Below are 15,237 nucleotides of genomic sequence, written 5' to 3'. Positions count from 1 at the left end.
TCTCTGCCTTTTTTATGGTGTTTTTTAAATAATTTTTGGAGGATTTCTAAGTCCTCTTTTTGTGGTTTTGCTGATTAGTGATAGGACTCGCAAGTGTGAGGACACTTGACGTGGGTTTCAAAGTTCCATATTTTGGCCATAATATCAACTAATACCTCACATATATTTATGTGTTTTTTGCACTTTATTTATCTTTCAAGATGCAGTTGGGCCCAGATGGCTCTGTAAACTGTGGCGTCTGTTCACACGGGATGCATTTTGGTTAGCACTGGGCAGGCCACCTGATCTAAGAGTAAGGGCATCAAAAATAGGCTGTGAGCCAGATGCTCCGCATTACCTGTATGTGAACAGCGCCACATACAGATTATTTTTTGTGCACTGATATACTAGACAACCACTTCCTCCATGGATTGGTAGGCTCAGAGTGGTCGTTACATCGGTATTGTTGCACCTGTGTTCCTGTGTTGCCACCATCTTTAATTTAATTTGGAGGCCTGGGCAGGTAAGCATCTCTGCCTTCTTTCTGGTATTTTTGGAGGGAAGATATATTTCGCTGAGGCTAATGGCTTCAGTGATTTAAAACTCAGAAGTTTTTCCTCCAGCACATTAAGTGTTGCGAGGGGTTAAGTAGCCATTTTGTTGAAGGGCTGCGTTTTTGTGGACAACCCTAGAGCGGGTGGGAAGTGGTCCACCTTATCTCTACCCCAGGGTGGGGTCAGGGGCTTAAATAGTAGACCTCCAGAGGCAATTAGGGTTCAGTAAGGCTGGAGAGAGGAACTCCAGTGCTTTATGCCCTGACAAGGAAAAGACTGGACCAGCTTGGGGTTGTTATCCTGAGCGGGTGGATCCTCGCAGATGCAGAGATTGTATACCATTTTAATTTATTTTCTTGTTTTGCCTGAAGGGCTTTGTTTATTTTCACATCTACCACACCAGGTAGAGATGGTTAACGAGATTCCTTGCAGCACTTCGTCAAGCTCAGCATAATGATTGGGCTGAACTCCTGCCTTGGGCCGAATTCTCATATTTCAACTACGTCAATGAATCGTTTGCAAAATCTCAGTTTTTTGTGATCTACGGCCAACATCCCAATATTCCATTCCCTTTGTCTATTATCACAGACATTCATGCTGCTGAATCCCTGATCGAGGGCTTTTCTAAGATCTGGGAAGAAACAAGACCACTTTGTCAAAATCTTCAGAATGGATGTAGGGACACACAGACAAGAGACATCTGGACCCGCCTCTGTTTCGTCCTTTGGAAAAGGTTTGGTTGTCTTCAAAGTATGTCCATCTCAAGCTACCCTTGTATTAATTTGTTCCTCAAGCAGATAAATCCTGTAGCCTACAAGCTGCGCCAGCCTGCCTGTATTTCATCCATGCCTGCCAGCACATGCCTGCCTGTATGTCAGCCGTGTCCGCCTGCACCAGTCTGACTGTATATTAGCCGTGCCTGCCAGTACCTGCCTGCCTGTACATCTGCCATGCATGCCTCTACCAGCTTGCCTGTATAACAGCCATGTACACCAGCACCTGATGTGTCAGTCTGTATACCAGATGTACCTGCCTGCACCTGCCATGCCAGTCCTGTGGGTTCATGTTCACGGGAGTCAAATATAAAAAGCTTTGGCTGACCTGGGGAGAAAAAAAGGTGGTGTACCAGTCCTCACCAAATATCTAAGTAAGCAGTATATGCTGATCAATAAGAACAATTTTGATCTGTTTATGTCTTGGCTTTTTGTTTTGACCATGCACACTTCCAAAACAGTGGGACCAATTATTTGAATAACAATAAGGGACCCTCCCAATTAGCTTCTCAGGATCCTGTCTTTCTGAAATTTTTAACCATAACTTGAGCTGCAATCCTGTAAATTTAGACTCATAGGATTTTTCAGTACTATCTGCACAGCTCTTTGGCATCTGCAAAGCAGCATACTGCTGAAGGTGCTTAATGTGCTGCTGATTCTTTTGTAACTAACCACTGATCCTTCTGTATTACGTCTTGTTCTGGACTAGGAAGTACAATGTCACATGGCAACTGAAAAATATTTAGAATTGAGAGTCCTCTGTGGTTGATACCTTTTAATGGCTAGCTGAAAAGATGGTAACAAATCGCAAGCTTTCAAGATTACTACTACTTGGCAACTGAACAGGCATCCGTCTCCCAGTCATTAGTTCAAGTGGAACGCCCTACCAGGGCCGTGGGGTACTCGGTACCGGGTCCAGGACTTAAAGAGGATGTCACGGTGGCTCTGACCCGGTCCGTGGCCCTGGGCAACAGGGGAAGGTCTTTAAGGGGATTTGTAATGTCTATGTTCGTGACGCCACCTGTGGTTTTCGGTCAGTAGGGACCAACGCTGCTTAAAGGGGTCCTCTGAGGTGATGTTATGCTTCCCTCAGGTGAAACGGGGTCCCCAGGGCTTCCCAGGTGTAGGGCACCAATGGTGTGGTGGATGGTATGGCAAAGAACGAGGACACAGGTTTGCAGTCTTTACCTGGTTTACTGATGATAGCAGTCCTCAGTCCAGGGTACCAAGTGCAGGGTAGCTGTGGTCTGGCCAGCTTGGAGGCAATAGGGGATCCCTCTCCCAGGTGAGGTCTGTAAACCTTTCCTACTTGTGCTACTTTAGCTGGCGAGGTCCCTGCCTCTTGAAGCTTGGTTGCAAAGTCCCCTCTCTCCTGTCCTAAGACAGATGTCTGTATGATAGGCGGTGTGAGCCGGTTTATAGGGTCTCTCTCATGACCCGGGCTCTCAGGTTACTGCTTCACCTCAGACTTGATGTGGACAATTGACATACAGTCCTATGCCCTCCAGTTCTGTCGCACTTCCTGGAGAGCAACATGACCTCGGGCTCCTGGTACCCAGTTTCTGCGCTCCAGCTCCTAGGGTGTCCTTCCGCTGTTCCCCTATTGAGCCTCTTCCTCCTCTGTGCTTCTTCCCTCTAAGCTCCTCCACTATTCAACTCCTCAAGTTCTTACTCTTTCCAGGGGCCACAGCTCCTACGGGGCAGTGCAGCCCCTCCATCTCTTCCAAAAGTTCTTCTCTCCTCACTCCTCTACAACTGGCTGACTCCTCCCCCAGACCAGGATCCCTAAAGTCTAAGGAAGCTCCCCTGTATCCGGGTCCTGAGCTCCCCCTCCTGGCCTAGATTCAGAAGTGTTGAATGTGAGTGCCTTACCTGATAGAGAGAATCTCTCTTGCCTCCAGGTGTGACATCACCCTCCCCGAAGGGAAGGCAACATCACTGTAACAACTGGTTCCCAGGGTGTTACACAAGTACGATAGGAGGCTATCTTTCCTGAGGCCTGTCCATACCCAGCGAACGTAAGTAATTTTGTGTTGTATTCCATTGTGTTGTATTCCCTAATCTGAATTTTTCTATTCCACAGGATATGTTGGTGCTTTTACAATTGTAATTTTTTTGCATTAATGTTTTTCATTTCTTTTCCACACAGAACCTGGAGCAGCACTGCTGAACCTGGATCATCCTCTGGAGCGGCCCCTCATCGAACAGCCATGGAACAGTGCCAGCCATTCACCAGCGATGCAGCAAGTGGGCAGGCTTCACAGGCTGGAGAACAGGCAGCTAGTCATTCAGGTGTTCCCCTGTCTCAGTCCTCTGCCACTGTTTTTTTGGGGCCTTCCCGCCAGCGGCAGAAGGCCTTGGACAGGTCACTCATGCCTGAGTTTGTTCACTTGAGCTCAGTCTTCCTGAATCGCCTGAAGGCGCTCGGAGATAGACTAGAAAGTGGTTTTGCAAATGTCAACTGACGCCTTGACCACCTGGAAGCCGACCTTCAGAGACCGGCACAACATATTTTTTAATGCGATAGAGCAAGTCATGTCAGAGGCTCCGTCAATCCAGGATCAGAGGTTTGAACAGAGAGGTTATCCGAAAAACCTAGTTAGTGACGCCCACAAAAAAGCCAATTCTTTGACACAGAAGGAGTGTATTGATAGCATTAGGAGGAAATTGACGGAGCCTCTCCCCTCTAGAAATACATTTAGCAAGTGGAGCTACATTACCACTTTCAATCAGTCTCATGTAATGGTTTAAAAAAATTCTATCAAAATATTGGTTCATTTTGAAGGGGGATCCAGTGCTTTCAAAACATTTACCTCCCCATACCATAACCATTTTTCGAAGAAACCAGACTTTAGGGAATAAGGTTGCACCCAGTAACACGTCAATAGTCCCATTCATATCAAGACCTCGTGCATCTCTGAATTCGGGCTGTTTGCCATGTGGGAGTACCAAATGTTTGTGTTGCATCTCTATTGGGAAAGGTGCACGTAAATTCAAATCCAAAACGACGGGCAATATGTTTTTAATCAACTCATCTGTTAACTGTCAAACTACTCATGTAGTCTATCTGATTGAATGTGGTTGCGGTCTACAATATGTAGGCCGCACCATACAAACGATGCATGTGAGACTAAATAAACATAGACAGAACATAAAAAATGGCTTCATGTTACACAGCTTATCGAAGCATTTTTTATTGATGCACCAAAAATGTGGAAAGCGATGCAACTAACAATTATTGACCATATACCTGAGTATGTAACAGACTGTTTGAGTAGTTTAATAAAAAAAGAAAGCTTCTGGATTTTTAAGCTTGGTACACTTGCTCCTGAGGGTCTGAACCTCATGATTGAGAAAGTTACTAATTAGACATCTATTTGTATTTTTTCCTTATTTTTTATGATAATTTTTTATGCTGACTTTTTATTATTATTAGGCTGCCGTCACACTAGCAGTATTTGGTCAGTATTTTACATCAGTATTTGTAAGCTAAAATCAGGAGTGGAACAAATAGAGGAAAAGTAGAATAGAAACACATGCATCACTTCTGTATTTATCACCCACTCCTGGTTTTGGCTTACAAATACTGATGTAAAATACTGATCAAATACTGCTAGTGTGACAGCAGCCTTACTCTGGTGATTATTTTTATTTTTGTATTCTTATTTTTTTCTTCTAATTGGTTTTTATTAGACAATTTGTTGCTGCTAAAATCTTGTAACAAATGATATATGCCCACTATCTGTATGTTATATTTGCTGCTTTGCTGCAAAAATGTTGTAATAAATGATACATGCCCACTTTTTGTATGTTACATTTGCATATGTAATCAGCACGGTTCTGTGATTTGTCCTTGTAAGGTTAAATACTGCTTCCTTGCATATCATTAATAAATATCCACCTGAAGAAGATAGCGTACGCCGTTGAAACGTGTTGTGGTTTTACCCTAACCAGTGTCTGTGTTCTCCTTTTGCGCTCTGGAGACCGGCTATTTTGTTCCTGTTGTAAGTTTTTCTTCCCCGTTGCGGGGTATCCGGCTGGAGCTGCGGGGACCTGCGCACTTATTTCCTCCTCATTGGGGCTGCCGCTAGCGCTCCTTCTACAATCCGCCATTTGTTGTTCTACATCTTCTCCATTTATGTCTTTTCCTTTCTTGCTCACAAGCAAATTCAAAGGCAAGAAACAAGTTGACATCCAAATCGAGATTCCGATAGAAACTCTCCATGCGAAGATCCATCTTGACGCTGGATACAGCAGCAAAAGATAAGAATTTCATCTGTACAAGGGTCTACATACAGAATTTCAGTGAGACACGCCCATTGGGCGTGGCTTGTGTCAAGGAAATTAGCCTGGAAAAGCATTATACTATTGTGGGGGTAGTGAGTCAGTTTTTGGTGGCCTTTTATTTTACAAAAGGACCATAAATTTGGGAATTCTTTGTCCCGCTGCACATTTTGTCTGAGAATATCTGCATGCTGTAAGTGCTTATGCTGTGAATCAACCATCCCCCTCAGCTCCCAAACACTGAGATACAAAGTGAGCAAAGAAACAACATAGGGCTGTCACTGAAATTATTCATAGGCTAGATGGAGGGCGGTAATGTCACATGGGGGCAGGCTTTGCAGCATTGAGAACCTCTCCCCCCATGTGCTCCCCACCTATCCACTCTCTCTTTCGCCATGTGCTGACTTCTTCTGTCTGTGCTCTCTTCTTTGACCTGTGTACCCCATGTGCTATAAGAATAGGGAGGTTAATAAGTGGCTCAAGAATTGGTGTAGGAAGGAGGGGTTTCGGCTCCTGGAGAACTGGGCTGACTTCTCAGTTGACTACAGGTTCCACGCTAGGGACAGGCTGCACCTCAATGGGAAGGTGCAGCTGTGCTGGGGGAGAAAATGGCTAGAAGGTTGGAGGAGTGTTTAAACTAGGGGTTGGGGAGGGTATTCATTTTATAGGAGGGGAAGATAGTGCAGATAGTGACCTGGGCACAAATAAAGAAGTTGGGGGTGGCGGTGGCATGGGGGGTGGGGTTAGAACAGTTAATAATTAAAGAATAGAGGTATAGAGAGATACATAAAGTACATGTATACTAATGCCAGAAGCCTCGCCAACAAAATGGACAAATTAGAATTCATTTTGTTGGAGCATAATTATGACATGGTGGGGATATCTGAGACATGGCTGGATGAGAGCAATGACTGGGCTGTTAACTTACAGGGTTATAGTCTGTTCAGAAATGACCGAACGGATAAGCGAGGGGGAGGTGTGTTTCTATATGTAAAATCATCCTTAAAACCCATCCTGCATGATAATATAGGTGACTCTAATGAAAATGTAGAGTCCCTGTGGGTGAAGATAAGGCAAAGGGGAAAAAAATAATAAAATACTGATAGGGGTTAGTTATAAGTCTCCAAAAATAATGGAAGCAACGGAGAATATCCTCGTAAAGCAAGTAGATGAAGCTGCGACTCAAGGAGAAGTCTTTATTATGGGGGACTTCATGTCACGCACGCGCCGAGACTGGTTGGCGCGGGCGTGCGGACCCACTGGACCACAGACCAAACTACCCTGGAAGGGACGTAACTAATTAGCTTCCTAGGTGTTCGCTGAAGCCTCTGATAGTGAGGTCAGACTTGTGCAATAGGAAGCTACCAGGTACCACTCCAGGGTGGTGTCTGGCTGTGACTGCTGATCCCACCGGGGAACGGAACATAGACAGGCAAGCTGGCACGGCTGGCACTCTGGCAGACAGGCAGGCATGGCTGGGACACAGGCAGACAGATGGGTACAACAGAGACACTGGCAGGCAGGCGGGCACGGCTGGCTCTCTGATAGGCAGGCAGGTACGGCTGGCTCTCTGGCAGGACAGGCAGACAAGACTGGTACACTGGAAGAACCGGCAGGGACCAGTCTGCAGGCAGGTATGTAATACAGGTAAGAACCTTTTCAGACAGGAGGACTTATGAATATGTAGAGAAATGCCACAAGAGCGGATGCAGAGCGAAAGCACAGGAGCTAGAGCCAAGAACAGAAACGCAGGAGGCGGAGACAAGAGCTGGAGGCGGAGACAAGCACAGAAATGCAGGAGGCGGAGCCAAGAGCTGGAGGCGGAGCCAAGTGCAGAAACGCAGGAGGCGGGGCCAAGAGATGGAGGCGGAGCCAAGTGCAGAAAAACAGGAGGCAGAGCCAAGAGCGGGAGAAGTAGAACCGCAAGGAGCGGAGCCACGTAGAACCGCAAGGAGCGGAGCAAAGTAGAACCACAAGAAGAAGAGCCGCAGAGCGAGAGCTGAGCTGAGCCGCAGAGCAGGGCCACAGAGTGCAGAGCAAAGTCAGAGTACAGAGCAAAGTGCAGAGCAAAGCTACAGAGAGCAGAGTTGAGAGCAAAGCCACAGAGTGCAGAGCTGAGAGCAGAGCAAAGTCAGAGTGCAGAGCAAGACACAGAGTGCAGAGCAAGGTCACAAAATGCAGAGCAAGAAGCAAAGCAAGGTTGCAGAGAGCGGAGCTGAAAGCAGAGCAAAGCAAGACACAGAGGGCAGAGCAGAGCAAAGCTAGATACAGAGTGCAAAGCAGAGCAAAGCAAGACACAGAGTACGCACAGCAGAAAAAGCAAACCAAGACAGGGGTCCGTTTGTACACAGGAACAGGACTAGACTAAGACAGAGTCAGGAACGAGACAAGGCACAGAGACATGGACACAAGCCAGGGTACGAAGCCTCGCTGGGTGGCTACACAGGAAACAGACCAGGGTATAACGCCCCCCTGGGTGATGGAACACAAGAGTCACAGAGACATGGCCTGCCACCTCAGCAGCTAAGAACTGACTGAGGGAGTAAGTTTCACAGGCCCCCACCAATGGGTGGGGATGTCTTAAATACAGGAAGCCTCATGGCGATTGGCCAGGGACACCTTAGCAAGGTGCACAGTCTCTATAAGAAGCAGGAGTTGCCAGCGCCGCCCCCCTATGCACTCAGACAGAGCATGCACAGAACAAACAGCAGACATGAGGCACACAGCATGGAGCTGGCAGCAGAGAGAAGTCACAACAAGGCCCAGAGAAATAAGTGAGTTTGAGTGTAATGCAGGTGGGGGATGGGAGGCCATGCAGTGATGCCAGCAGAGTTGTCACAGCACCCCCTCTTTACGGCCCCTCTTCTTCAAGCTCACTAGGATGGTTTGCAAAAGAAGAATAGGTTCACACACAGTCCAGGCCAACATGACATCTTCAGGGTAGAATAAGGCAGGCGGGTCACCAGGAATATCAGAAAACAAAGTCTCTTGGTGCTCAACAGGGTTAGCTTCCACAATAAGCTGGAACACCTCCTCCAGGTAGACAGGTAACAGGGACTTGAATGCTGCTGTCTTAACATCTTCATCAGTCAGACACTTGGAAACTGGAAACCCTCCCACGGGGTTCAACTTTTGCCCAACAGGTAGCAGAGAAGTTCCTGGATATGGAACACAGGAAAAGTCATTAGAGATGAGTGTGGAGAACAACAGCTCCACCGGGTCAGAGAAAAATTGAGGTGAACAAACTTCTGTTTTGAAATCTTCACCAGCCGGCCACAAGAACGCTGAAGGTATCCACATAGGAACCATCTTCTGCCCGTTATCCAGAAGAAATCGTCCAAACGGCGGGGATGTTCCTAGGAACGGATTACAGATATAGTCATTGGAGATGTGTGGAGAGATCGTCACCGCTTCCCCATCTTCGGTGACGTTAGCACACCTTGACTCGACGACTAACTGCTTACTGGTATAGTAGCTGGAGATGTGTGGAGACATCGTCACCGTTTCCCCATCTTCAGTGACGTCAGCACACCTTGACTCGACGCCTAGCAGACCAGCTGAAGAAGATGACACTGCTGAGTGTCTTTGACGCATGGGAACCAGACACTTCTCAAGACTGGGTAAGTTCAAACAAAGCACTTTACTGGAACTCTTGACCAGAGCGGGTGGTAGAGTCCTTGGCTCAGAATGACCCATGGGCATAACAGACAGCATACGGAAAACAAACTTCTTCGTGTATAAAGCTCCAACTAGGAGCTGTAGTTGTCCTTGCAGGACTAGACTGCTCTTTAGCAGGGCTCGGCCATTATCAGGCAACGCCCACACCGGGTTCTGGAGCTGAAGAATGGAGACCATACACCGACTCCGTATGATAGGCGGCTTAAACACACCAAAGCTCCCAGAAGGCAGAGAAACAGTCATTAACTTTGGAGAGGAAATACTCTTGCCAGGGACAGCCTCTCCTACTGGCCCAGGGTTTTGGAGTACAGGCTTCACAGGACAAAGACCATCTGAATGTTATTTACAACCACAGGGATACCGTATTTCAATCTCAGCACCAGATTCAGGGAGACCTCTTGGATCTTGCTCGGGTGGCCGTTTTGGCAGGTTGTGGAACAGGTGAGTCTTGGACGGTCATGGACTGAAGCAACGGTTTACCTACAGGTTTCTTTCGTCTGGACCGTCTCTGTGAGCTTGGAGGGGAAGACTTTTCAGGAGATGCAGTACTTGGCTCATCGAAGGCTTTACAGAAGGCCACCAGGAAGGCCAGCAGGTTCGAGATGATGGGGTCCCCTGCTTCCCAGAGGGGGTCGCACCACATCAAAGCATCTCCTCTTAGGTAGGTTATTAAGAAAAAGCTCAAAGACACAAAAAGAGGACTTAAAAATCCTCCAAAAAATTGAAAAAAAATCACAGAGAAAAAAGCAGAGATGACTACCTGCTGAAGCCTCCAAACAAATACACTATCAGGGTGCAGAAGACCCGATAAATGATGGCAAAAACATAGGTGCAAAAAATATCGATGAAACAACCACTTTCAATCCAGTGTTGGCTGTTTGGCATTAGTGCACAAAAAGATGAGCAATAATAGTCTGTATGTGGAATTGTTCACACAGGCAATGCAGAGCATCTGGTTTACAGCCTATTACTAATGCACATACAGGCGGGCCGCCCAGTGCTACAAAATGCATGCTGTGTGAATAGAGGCCTACAGTTTACAGAGCTATCTTGGCCTGACTGCACCCTGCTAGATAAAGTGCAAAAAAAAAACATATCAATGTATGTAAGGTATTAGTGTATATTGGGGCCTCAATACGTAAGCTGGCAACCCGCGTCAAGGGTCCTTACATTTTGCCAGTCCTAACGCTAAACATTGAGTTAAAGCTCACAGACACAAAAAGATGACTTAAAAATCCTCCTAAAAATTGAAAAAAAAATCACAGAGAAAAAAGCAGAGATAACTACCTGCTGAAGCCCTGTGTTTTTGCCATCATTTATCGGGTCCGCTGCACCCTGATAGTGTATTTGTTTGGAGACTTCAGCAGGTAGTCATCTCTGCTTTTTTCTCTGTGATTTTTTTCAATTTTTTGGAGGATTTTTAAGTCCTCTTTTTATGTCTGTGAGCTTTTACTCAATGTTTAGCGTTAGGACTGGCAAAATGTAAGGACCCTTGACACGGGTTGCCAGCTTGCGTATTGAGGCCCCAATATAAACTAATACCTTACATACATTGATATGTGGGGTTTTTTTGCACTTTATCTAGCAGTGTGCAGTCGGACCAAGATGGCTCTGTAAACTGTAGGCCTCTATTCACACAGCATGCATTTTGTAGCACTGGGCGGCCCGACTGTATGTGAGTTAGTAATAGGCTGTAAACCAGATGCTCTGCATTGCCTGTGTGAACAATGCCACATACAGACTATTATCACTTATCTTTTTGTGCACTAATGCCAAACAGCCAACACTGGATTGAAAGTGGTTGTTTCATCAGTATTTTTTGCACCTGTGTTTTTGCCATCATTTATCGGGTCCGCTGCACCCTGATAGTGCATTTGTTTGGAGGCTTGAGCAGGTAGTCATTTCTGCTTTTTCTCTGTTTTTTTTTAGGTCATTAAGAAACCTACTTTCAACCAGTCTGTGGGGAATTGGGGAGCATGGCACTTGAAATAACGCAAGCACCGCTCCAAGAACACACGACATTGCTTTGGGTCCCAATAGTAGCATGAAGGATCTGCTGGCATGGATTCGTCATCAGGAGCGCTGGCTTGAAGTTGATCAAACAGCTCATTGGAGATGACAATTGGGGATGGAGCAGTGAAGGACTGGCTCTCAGACTGGGTAAACATTTTCCTCGGAGGTCAATACTGGCCAGAAGAGAGTTCATCTTGCTCCGAGAGCGAAGGAACGTGGGACATGAGCAAGCTGTCCTCCAGTGATTTTGGAGAGGGAAGTTATGGGGTTAGGGCATTGGTCTGGCATACAAAGGGTTGTAGTGGTCGGACGACAAAGACTTGCCTTGTTTGGTCTATATCATTTTTGAAGTGCATGGGAAAGTCCTCGGCAGGGATTAAGGAAGTCGGAGGGGGCAGTGGTGGGCAGAGGAGTGAGTTAAAGGTGTTGAACAACTGTTTGGAGTTGTGGGATAAAGAAGATACGAGGGATGTGAAAAAGGCCTGTTTAGCAAAGGTGAGAGCTGATTTGAATGTGAGTGTTGCACCATGGCCTGTGCAAACTGTCACGCACGCGTCGAGACTGGTTGGCCCGGGCATGCGGGGGTGTGGCCCCACAGGACCACAGACCAAACTACCCTAGAAGGGACATAACTAAGTAGCTTCCTAGTTGTTCGCTGGAGCCTCTGATGGTGAGGTCAGACTTGTGCAATAGGAAGCTACCAGGTACCACTCCAGGGTGGTGTCTGGCTGTGGCTGCTGATCCCACCGGGGAACGGAACATAGACAGGCAAGCGGGCATGGCTGGCACTCTGACAGGCAGGCGGGCATGGCTGGCTCTCTGGTAGGCAGGCAGGTATGGCTGGCTCTCTGGCAGGACAGGCGGACAAGACTGGTACACTGGAAGAACCAGTAGGGACCAGCCTGCAGGCAGGTATGTAAAAAAGGTAAGAACCTATTCAGACAGGAGGACTTAAGAATAGGTAGAGAAAGACCGCAAGAGCGGAGGCAGAGCGAAAGCACAGGAGCTAGAGCCAAGAACAGAAATGCAGGAGGTGGAGCCAAGAGCAGGAGGCGGAGCCAAGAGCTGGAGGCAGAGCCAAGTGCATAAACACAGGAGGCGGAGCCAAGAGCTGGAGCCAAGCGCAGAAACGCAGGAGGCAGAGCCAAGTGCTGGAGACGGAGCCAAGGGCAGAAAAGCAGGAGGCGGGGCCAAGAGCTGGAGGCAGAGCTAAGTTCAGACACACAGGAGGCAGGGCCAAGATCTGGAGGCAGAGCCAAGAGCTGGAGGCGGAGCCAAGTGCAGAAACGCAGGAGGCAGGGCCAAGAGCTGGAGGCGGAGCCAAGTGCAGAAACGCAGGAGGCAGAGCCAAGAGCGGGAGAAGTAGAACCGCAAGGAGTGGAGCCAGGTAGAACCGCAAGGAGCAGAGCAAAGTAGAACCACAAGAAGCGGAGCCACAGAGCAAGAGCTGAGCTGAGCCGCAGAGCAGGGCCACAGAGTGCAGAGCAAAGTCAGAGTACAGAGAAAAGTGCCGAACAAAGCTACAGAGAGCAGAACTGAGAGCAAAGCCACAGAGTGCAGAGCTGAGAGCAGAGCAAAGTCAGAGTGCAGAGCTAGACACAGAGTGCAGAGCAAGGTCACAGAATGCAGAGCAAGAAGCAAAGCAAGGTCGCAGAGAGGGGAGCCGAAAGCAGAGCAAAGCAAGACACAGAGGGCAGAGCAGAGCAAAGCTAGATACAGAGTGCAAAGCACAGCAAAGCAAGACACAGAGTACGCACAGCAGAAAAAGCAAACCAAGACAGGGATACAAACGGACAGAGGAACAGAACTAGACTAAGACAGAGTCAGGAACGAGGCACAGAGATATGGACACAAGCCAGGGTACGACGCTACGACGCCCCTCTGGGTGGCAGACATAGGCCAGGGTACGAAGCCCCACTGGGTGGCTACACAAGGACATAGGCCAGGGTACTAAGCCCCACTGGGTGGCTACACAGGAAACAGACCAGGGTACAATGCCCCCCTAGGTGGCGGAACACAAGAGTCACAGAGATATGGCCTGGCACCTCAACAGCTAAGAACTGACTGAGGGAGTAAGTTGCACAGGCCCCCACCAGGGCCCCTCATATTACGACGGTGTAATATGAGTTGTGGTTCAGTGTCTCCCCCCAAAAAATGAGGAAGTCTGGTGGAAGAGGCCGTGGGCGGGGGTTGCCAGCTGGTACTGATGGTGCTGGTGGTGCTGCATCTCGTGGTAGTGGCAAAAGCACAGTAGCACCTAAGGCCAGAGGTGTTCAGCCTGCGTCATCATCTGGCTACACAAGGCCACGAAGGCTCCCTTACCTGGGAGTAGGAAAACAGCTTTTAAAGCCGGAGAAGCAGGAAAAAGTGTAGTCTTTCCTTGCTGACTCACCCTCTAGCTCTTTCGCCTCCTCTTCCCAAAGTTCTAAATGTAAGAGCAGCCAGTCGTCAGTGGATGCTCCCGGTCAAGAAAAAGATGTTTCCTTGTGTCCTTCTCCCAAACCAAAAGTGAAGGATGCAGCAGGCGACACTACAGGTTACTCCATGGAGCTCTTTACACATACCGTGCCTGGGTTAGAAAGGGAAATTGTACACTGCCAATTACAAGAAGAATCGGACATGGAGTGCACTGATGCACAGCCACAGCTAGATTGTGATGCTGTTCCATTGACTCTGATCACTACATTGCCCTCGCAGTTTACTGAGCCAGAATGTGACCCTGATGAGACTATGGTGCCCTGTCCCGAACACTATAGCACCTTACACGGTGACACTGAGGAAGGTGCACATGACATTGAGGAGGAGGTGATAGATGACCCAGTTGTTGACCCAGATTGGCAGCCATTGGGGGAAGAGGGTGCCGCTGCCACTAGCTCAGAAGCGGAGGAGGATGATCCGCAGCAGCCATCTACATTGCAACAGCTGTCATCTGGCAGGCCCGTATCAGGCCAAAAATGTTTGCGAAAAACAAAAACAGTTTTAGGAGAGCGTGGCCATTCGGTGAAAGTAGCACAGCGCACAATGCCTGAAAAGGTTTTCGATAGTAGTAAGAGTGTAGTGTAGCAATTTTTTAACCAAGATCAGAATGATCAGTCAAAAGTTATCTGTAAGAAATGCTCAAAGACCTTTAGCGGAGAGAAGAATCTTCAAAATTTAAATACAACGTGCATGCTTAGACATTTAACCAGCATGCACCTGCAAGCCTGGACTAACTACCAAACGTCCCGTACCATTGGTGCACCTGCTCGGAATGAAGGTAGTCAGCAATGCTACATTGCTTCCCTCACTGTAAGCCCACCGGTTAGGACACCACCAGCAGCAAATGTGGAGGTATCGTCGTAAGGCCAAAGCAGTCAGGGAATCACAGGGTTATTGGTAGGAAAGACTGTATGTAGGCCAACAACAAGAATACCATAACAAACTCTCTCTCAATCCGCCATGTCCACCACCACCACCACCGCTAGTTCCACCATATGCAGCTCTCCAGTCCAGCTCACCCTACAAGAGACTCTCGTTAGGAAAAGAAAGTACTCATCCTCTCATCCGCGTACACAGGATTTGAACGCCCACATTGCTATACTAATCTCATTACAGATGATGCCCTACCGTTTGGTTGAAAGCGAAGCTTTCAAAGACCTGATGGCCCACGCAGTATCACGCTATGACCTACCCAGTCGACACTTCTTTGCGAGAAAAGCCATCCCAGCCCTCCACCAGCATGTCAAAGACCGCATTGTCCATGCCTTGAGGCAATCAGTCAGTGGAAAGGTGCACCTCACAACAGATGCATGGACCAGTAGACATGGCCGGGGACGTTACGTGTCCATCACGGCGCACTGGGTTAATCTGTAGGATGCAGGGTCCACAGGGGGCAGCCATAGTGGGACAGTTCAGCCTATCCTACAGTCTAAGGAAACAGTTGGCATAAGGCGTTCGCCACTCCTCCTCCTCCTCCT

At 48.0% G+C, this 15,237-nt stretch overlaps 1 long non-coding RNA gene across 1 annotated transcript; it reads left to right on the top strand.

Moving 5' to 3' along the window:
* The first annotated feature begins 1,107 nt into the window (after nt 1-1,107).
* Nucleotides 1,108-4,802, top strand: LOC143818171 (uncharacterized). Its single transcript, XR_013224359.1, has 3 exons — nt 1,108-1,266; nt 3,208-3,324; nt 3,456-4,802. It is a non-coding gene; the product is annotated as an uncharacterized LOC143818171 (long non-coding RNA).
* The last annotated feature ends 10,435 nt before the right edge of the window (nt 4,803-15,237 follow it).

Source organism: Ranitomeya variabilis, chromosome 3 (assembly GCF_051348905.1).
Source record: "Ranitomeya variabilis isolate aRanVar5 chromosome 3, aRanVar5.hap1, whole genome shotgun sequence".
In the NCBI taxonomy this organism is placed as follows: domain Eukaryota; kingdom Metazoa; phylum Chordata; class Amphibia; order Anura; family Dendrobatidae; genus Ranitomeya; species Ranitomeya variabilis.
This window is presented reverse-complemented; position numbering and strand designations above follow the sequence as displayed.